The sequence below is a fragment of the Hippocampus zosterae genome, chromosome 11 (genome assembly GCF_025434085.1).
Source record: "Hippocampus zosterae strain Florida chromosome 11, ASM2543408v3, whole genome shotgun sequence".
Taxonomy (NCBI): domain Eukaryota; kingdom Metazoa; phylum Chordata; class Actinopteri; order Syngnathiformes; family Syngnathidae; genus Hippocampus; species Hippocampus zosterae.
The window spans coordinates 7,009,550-7,017,736 of NC_067461.1; the positions used below are offsets into that span (position 1 = coordinate 7,009,550).

The window sequence follows — 8,187 nt, forward strand, 5'->3', positions numbered from 1 at the left end:
TGAAACTAATGACGAGTGTTTAACTAAAATTTTAGGACAGGACCTTTTGTGCCTTGGCTGCTCTGAATCACGCACTGCTCCCCTGTCATGTGGTGTTCCACAGGGCTCAATTCTGGGGCCTCTGCTGTTCTCGCTGTATCTGCTCCCATTGGGTTCCATCTTAAGGAAACATGGTATTCCTTTCCACTGCTATGCAGATGACTGCCAGATCTATGTCCCACTGAGCAAGAAAGACACCTTCTCATTAAGGCCACTCCTATCCTGTCTGGAAGAAATCAAAACCTGGATGGCACAAAATTTCTTGAAGTTCAACGAAAAGAAGACAGAGGTGATATTGTTTGGCCCCAGTGGACCTTGTACATTCCATCCTGTAGACTTGGGCCCCCTATCTCCTTATCTGAAATCAACGGTCTCAAACTTGGGACTTAAACTGGACAGTGATTTCAAACTCGATCGGCAAATTGGTGCCGTTGTTAAATCCAGCTTCTTTCACCTTAGACAGCTGGCCAAAATAAAACCTTTCCTCTCACATGAACACTTTGAGACAGTAATTCATGCCTTTGTAACATCCCGGCTCGATTACTGCAACGCCCTGTACTTTGGAGTCAGCCAGTCCTCCATCAAGCGCCTTCAGCTGGTACAGAATGCCGCTGCTCGCCTCTTGACTGGTACTCGTAAGAGGGAGCATATAACTCCTACTTTGGCATCCCTTCACTGGCTCCCCATTCATTTTAGAATTATTTTTAAGATCCTCCTCTTTGTTTTCAAATCTCTGAATAATCTCGCGCCACCTTACCTCTCTGAGCTCATACGCCCCTACACCCCTGCCCGGCGCCTCAGGTCTGTGGACCAGTCTTTGCTAGACGTACCAAGAACTAAACTGAGGCTCAGAGGGGATCGAGCCTTTTCTGTTGCTGGTCCATCTCTCTGGAATGACCTCCCACTGAACATTCGGCAAGCCTCCTCGCTGCCCATCTTTAAATCCCTCCTCAAAACTCACTTGTATTCTTTGGCGTTTGACTCAGCATGACTTAGATTTGCTATTGGTTTTACTGCTTGGTGCTTTCTACCGCCTTATTACTTATTACTTATTACTGATTCGTCTTACTGTTTATTGTATATGTTAAATCGCTCCATGTACAGCACTTTGTATGCAGCGATGGCTGTTTGAAAGTGCTCTATAAATACTGTTGACTTGACTTGACTTAAAATTAAAACAGAAAATAATTAGAAACAGAAAATAAAGCAATTTAATGTGACTTTCCAGTCGGAATTTGAAATGTGGAGCTCTTTCCAGTCAAGTCCACCGTCCGCCTGTATGTGAACACAAGCTAGCATGCGCACGTACGTCAACAGCTTGGAGGACCGTACTGAGCTCGGCCCGGAGGGCACAGCGGGGTCAGCGCAACATAAACAGAGAGCGCGGCCAGATTTACGATGTTTGCCGTCCGCTATGACGACGACACGAGGGCTCTGCACATTCTCACGTTCAGAATTGCCTTTTTGCAGCTTTTCCATCAACCTGGCTGCACAGACACTTTATTTTTTTAACCCGGCATCAGGGGCAGCAATGACACTTGAACTTTAACATTTATTTTATTTTCTTTTTTTAAATTTATGCGGGGCTGTGTCAGAAAAGTCGCCATCGTTCAACAACGAACCTCTCTAACCCTTACATAATGCCCGGTGCAAACTCTTGTTACAAAAGAAATTTCATTATACGAGAGGTCAATATGCAGGATTGGCTGCTACTCGCAGTTCCGAGTTTCCTGAACGCAACACACTTATAGCTGCTCTGCCATTGGCTATTACCGAGCGTCTTCCTGGCATCTCATTGGCTAAGAGGGACCTCGACCGTACCAGTCTGTGTATATATATATATATATATCGATAGATATGTGTCAAAGTTAAATGAGCCTCATTTTTATTCTTTATTAATTTTTTTTTACATGATGCACAACTTTCATTTATTGTGCAATGATCTAATTGTAGATATGTATTCGTTTCATATTTTGATGCATTTTTATGCTTTAGAAAACATTTATGTCAGAATTTTGGAACGGATTAGGGCATTTACATGGAAAACGCGTCTCGACTGACAAAATTTTCTCGTCAAGAAATTTTTCCAGAACCAATTAATTTCATAAGTATGTACTGTATATTCCTCCCACCCGATGAATTGCACGACAGTTTAGCACATATCCTAGTTTATCTGATCAGCTTCAGCGTCTGTTTCAGCGCGCAATTTTTGTTGCCGTCCCTTTCAGTAAATCACCGCGTGGACGATGACATCTGACATCTGGCAGGACTCCGCCGCGAGCCACCGCGGCGTTTCAGCATCCTTCCGTGGCCCGTTGACAGTTGTTACCTGTGCCCCAGCGGGGCCCTCGCAGCCCCAAAGATAAAACGACCCGGATCAAGTGCCAGACACATAAATATTTCTCTCCCTTTCTCTCTTTTCCAAAATAGCTTTTAATTGTACAAGTTTTATGAGCTGGATATTCAGTGCATATGTTTTACAAGACACGCTGTCCTCCGTCTCACCCCGACACTTCGGCAAATGTTTTGATTTAGTTGTCTAGAAGGAAGCAAAAGTTAATAAGTGGTGGGTGAGGGACCGGGGGGGATACGCAATGGATGGAATACATTCCACTGGAATCTATGTATCTCATCGCTAGTTTGCTAGCGAGCGACGTACCGATCGTTTTTACGATCGGTAAAAAAGACGAGCGCCGCGTTGTTTCAAGGATGAGGAGATATACTAAAAGCATTGCAACATAAACAACAATGAGCTTTTATCATGACGGTGGTGTGTTTTTGATCAACCGAAATGGAAATGAACAGAGCAGCAAGTGTCAGAGCGGTAACAAATTCCAAAAAAAAAAGCACAGGTTTGACCGGACATGTTTTAGGATGGGGACGGAAAAGACAACAAAATGACACCGTACATCCACTACACATGCATGGAACTGAATTCAGAAAAGAGCAAAAAAAAAAAAAAGTTTATGGAAGGTGGAGAGCGCAAAAGTTGGAATTGGCTTGGTGAAAATTGGGTTCAGTGGAAAAAAAAAAAATCAACAACACCTGTTGGATCCTGCGGTCCAAGAAGGAGGTTAAAAACAAAAGTTCGAACCGGTAACATTTCGTTGTAACACGCCATTCTGAATAATGTGTTTTTTTCTGGGGTCACAAGGTCACAGGTCAGCACAAGGCCGTGTGGGCGTGCCCGCGAGTGTGCAATAAATGACTGACACCTGTTCGGCACTTCTTTTTTTTTCCCCCCTCTCCGAATTTCTCCTCAGGGGTGGTGAGTTCAATTGAGAAAGCACAAGCAGACGCGGGGGGGCAAAAAGCCCTGATTTGTTTCACTGATCAGATTTATGGACCACTGTCAAGTCATAGTTTCAAAATGAAAAATAGAACAAAAATCAAATAAAATTGCAAACTCTTCCTTTAATCAAGAAGCAACTACAGCTGGCAGTAAAAAACAACAAACATCCACAATATTTTGAAACTGAAATAAAACCGTATACAACTCTCCACAATGCGACAAAATGAGAACTCACCGCTATAAATTCTTCAGTTTTTCCCTTTTTCTAATTGTTTCTCCATGTGCTAGTAGCCTCTGTGTGACCTCCGCGCACTTTTTTTTTTCCCTTCTCCTGCACCTTTGCCAATATCGGCCACATGTGTTTGGGTGACCAGAGCACCGCGGCAACCTCGCCATTCGTCTTCATTTCTACAAAAGTCGTCATGCATGCCGCATTTTAGCTCCGTTCAAAGACATCTGAGATGGCTATTTACGCTGCTCGTAGTTTGAAGCTCACGGCGCTCTTCGGTCATCACGTGATTTATTGGGGGGGGAAAAAAAATCGTGGGGGGAACGTGAAATAATAACTCACAGGAAGAGATGCCAGATATGACGTTTATTTCGAGTAAAGAGCTTTCAAGTTCTTCTTAGCATCTTTTATTTTGGAGTCCGGCCTCCAATTGCACTGTTTGCCTGTTAACGTATTGGAAAATATGTCACATTGACTTTTTAATAGCTTGCATCCAAATAGATGCGTCTCTGGAGTGCTTGCCCAAGCATCAAGTATGAAATTAAATAAATTATTTTTGGTTAACTCCCTAGTTTGAAAAAATGGACTGTGATTGGGAAGAGGTTGATTTTTTTTTTTTGCTCATTTACACAACAATGCCCCCACATTGAGTTTATCTGCCCAAAATATGACACCTAAACTGGTGCGCTATCTGAAAATTTCAAGACATGGTAAGCAGAGCTGCATTGCGTTTTGTTGGAGTTCAGTTTATGCTTCTGATAAACTGCACGTTTCTGAAAATGTGTCCGTACTTTCAGATTCCACCCCTCCACCACCCCCCCCCCCCCCCCGCCCCCACCAAACACCGATTCTGTGCCGATCACTTGGCAGCTAGGCTAGGTGAAGAGCCACCACTTTCAAGCCTGCGTAAAACATGAGCCAAAAGGTAAGCAGACCTGCAATGACATTTGTTGATTGTTGAGATTAGGATTCTGGTAAATGGCACAAATTTCCTGGCAGTTTTGCACGTTAACCTTATTGACAAGTGTATGATGTGCTGCCTCCACAAACGAAAAAGCTTTTATTGCCTTTCAGGGTACTTGCTTCATGATGTCTCTATCACGTTTTCATCAAACTACCCCAATAATAAAGAATTGTCATTGCTTGAAAGTGACTCCGGAACATGGGCCAGTTTATCTTATCAAGTCAACTCCGATTAGGGGGATATTATTATATCTTATCTGATATTATTATCAATATGTCCAAGAAATGCAGAAAGGCTCGTTCACAGCCACAATGTGATGTTGTCAACAAATGTAATTTCACTTGTTTCAGAAACAGACATCTCACAACAAGTTTACTTTGGTTGTTTCATTTCACATTTGATGGTTGGGAAGCTTTTACTACTCTTTGTATTCAAGACGTTAAAAAGTCAAGTCTATATAATACGTCCCCTTTAAGACAACTGGGAACTGTTTTCGAGGACTCTACAGGTGATACCCACAAGCCCAAAACTTGCAAGCACGCACAGCCGACATGACGCTAGAGCGACTCAGACTCTCCGGGGGGAAAAAAAAGCTTTCAGCCTTGAATCGAAACCTTTATTGTGGTTTTCCAAATCCTGTCTTGACTGGCGGTCGCAAACAGGAAACACATTTTCCAACACGGCAGCCAAGGATGCTCTCAAGTCCCCCCCACACCCCCCAACCTTCTCTTTTCTTGCAACTCCAAGTGTCGAGTATCACAAGAAGTATTCTATCATCTGCCGCATGCCATCTGATCGGCTTGGGGGGGCTGCTCACTCGTGAATTCAAAGCGCGTTGCACTAATTAGTGGTCACAGTAAACGGACCCTCAGAGTTGTAATTTCAACATCAGACATGAGGATGCACGCATGGCAGGTGCATTACATGGAAGAGTTACTCTGTCCCCCAAAACAATCAGTTTGAATTTCTATTTTCTTTCGAACAAATACAAAGTTAGTTGCAGAGTGACTTTACCACAATAATGCACCAACTACATATATGACTTCAGCTACAGATGAGACAGTATCAAAATTTCCCATCACAATTACGGTGACACATGATGAATTGTAAACAGCAGCACCCCCGCCCCCTAAATAAAACCACAATAAACAAACTCACATTTCAACTAAGGACGTCGTCAAACTTTCTAATACCCGTCATGTTTGTCAATGCAGAAGCTTCTGTAGTGTGGGGGAAAAAAAGGGAATTTAAAAATATTGCGTATTGGATGCAAGAGGGTTAAAAAAAATAAGAAATGTAGCACATTTTTCGATATTAAAGCAATATCAAGCGATATCAAAGAAAAGCAGTGGTCCGAAGATAGACACTTGTGGAACACCAAAAATAATTGTGAGCCATTTTAACATGTCATTCCAATTCTGGAGACTCTTGCTAACACTTAACAACAGTATGATTACGCCAGTCCATCAAAGACTCAAAGTGAGGCCATTTACTTTCTTTCGTTATTTGGTGTTGATCACCACAGTGACAGTTCGAGCACCATAGTCCACATGTGGCTCTCATGAGACGTACCAACCTCAGAGTGCAAAACAGACAGCGGCAAAGGCCCCGACGTTGCCTCTCATGAAATACGCCACAGTAAATCCCCCTTGGGCGCGCAACCTCCTCCAAGTCTACTCGCATCCAGCTGTCCTCGCGAGCGCGTCTCGGGCTCCAGCGGTGACATGACATACGGCGTTCGTCTGGAAGCACCTTGGGACGATTTAGTTCTGTGGCTCGTACTGTTTTCAGCGAGAGAGGAAAAATGAGAAAAGGGAGAAATCGGATCTGCTTTGCTCTGAGACAAAAGGCTTTGCATGAGGGACCACACGGTTGCGCTGAGAGTAAATGGAAACTGAAGGAAATGTGTCCTGTTAATGTGATGAAACACATCTATAAAAGTGTGACATTGTGCTTTAGACACGCTGAAAACGATACATCAACTTTCATTGACCACCGTGAGCTGAAAAAAGTTATTTTTAAACCTCTTTTTCAGAACAGAGGTATGGAAAGAAGCCAAGTTGGACAGGCATGGAAAAAGGGGCCTGTGATACATTCCAAAGCTGGGAAATCCATGAATCGACTTGGAACCCCCTTTCATACACACCAGCAGGATGGAAAGAAGCTGGCTTTGATTAACTGTTTGAAAGTAAAAGCCGCCCCCAGCTCGATCCAACACGCACCATCTTCATAACTGCCGCCCAGGTCAGCAAGCTGGACAAAAAGCTGGCCGTGGGAAAGGGGCTTTTAATACCTGCACATGTAGGGTACAATTAATTTTGTGATGAACTAGCTACAGGAAAAAACAAACAAAAAGACTGAACCAAAAACACCTGGAGAAAAAAATCTGTCTGCCTCCAAATTTAAATGACTGTGTTTTCATCCCCTTTCACACACCCTGTCTTTTTTGTGTCGTTCGACTCTGTGAAAGGCATTGACACAGATTGGTGGGGATGACGAAAATCTCTTCAACAACCAACAAGAAGTCCAATTTCCTTGCATTGAACATTTTTTCAGTGTCTTTAGCCCCTTTCACACTGCCATTATCATTGTCTTTTTCCCATTTTAACCCCCTTTCAAACTGACCTGTGTGAAAGTGACCAACACAGAAAGATGGGGGAGCAGCAACAACTCCCAAGAATTCCAGTTACCTTCAAGTTTCCTTCTAGACTTTCAATGCCCCTTCCACGCCGCTGGACAGGAAGTCAAGCTGACTTCCATTCACCTTTTGTGGCTCTTTAGCCCCTTTCATGCTGCCCATCAAAGCCGTCTTTTTCTAATGTACGGGATAAACGGGAAACCTTCTTTAAAAAAAAAACGTCCTAAAAGGGTCTGATGTCAATAACATAAACAGTTGCTGAGGAATGTGGCGTTTGATGAAATGTGCAACAGGCGATAAGCGCAAGAAGTCATAAGGGAGAGGCAACAAGCCGTGATGGATGTGCGCGCTTTCCCCTCCGCTTGAAATTTCCCAGATATATTTCATGCTTTTAGCAAACAAACTGCCGCGTATTTTCCCTGGCTCGCCGGCTCCCCCGACGCGCCGTTATCAAACCCCGCAATGACTCGAGCTGCTTTGATGCCGTGATTCGCCCTGTCAGCGATTTTCAGCAACGTTCTTGTCTCGCTTCGGGCTCTCTCTCGGCCCTTCGGAGGAGCAAAAAAAAACCTGAATCTCAGGAAAAATCACACCTTGGCCGCGCCTGTCAAAACATACAAGGTCCAGGAAAGTTTTTGAAGGTTTTTATAGTCTGTCACCGGTGTGAAGGGGTCTGGATCATTGGGTGTTGGCGACACTATGCTCACTGTCGTAGGTAAATGTTTGTTATTTATTGCAGTGGTCTCCAACCTTTTTCTGCCACAGTTCGTGGTCCGGCAGATATTTTGTAGACCGGCCCCCCACATCCGTTGACGGTGGTGTGCTGACTGACATTCCTGCCTGGGCGATAAGAGACACATATGTTCCGCGGAGACTATTGGTGACAAACTTTTGGACGATTGCTAATGTACTTTTGGGATGTATAGGCTCCTCCCACCCATCCCCCCCCCTCCCCCCGCCCTAAATCTGTGGCCCCGTATCAAATCGCCTGATGAGGCCCTGCGTTTGAGGATCACTCACTTATT

The 8,187-nt window shown here is 44.0% G+C and overlaps 1 long non-coding RNA gene across 1 annotated transcript; it reads left to right on the plus strand.

Annotated features, from left to right (window-relative positions):
* The first annotated feature begins 2,298 nt into the window (after nt 1–2,298).
* LOC127609889 (uncharacterized) lies at nt 2,299–7,255 on the plus strand. The gene is made up of 2 exons (XR_007964697.1): nt 2,299–4,485; nt 6,560–7,255. It is a non-coding gene; the product is annotated as an uncharacterized LOC127609889 (long non-coding RNA).
* Nucleotides 7,256–8,187: the final 932 nt, after the last annotated feature.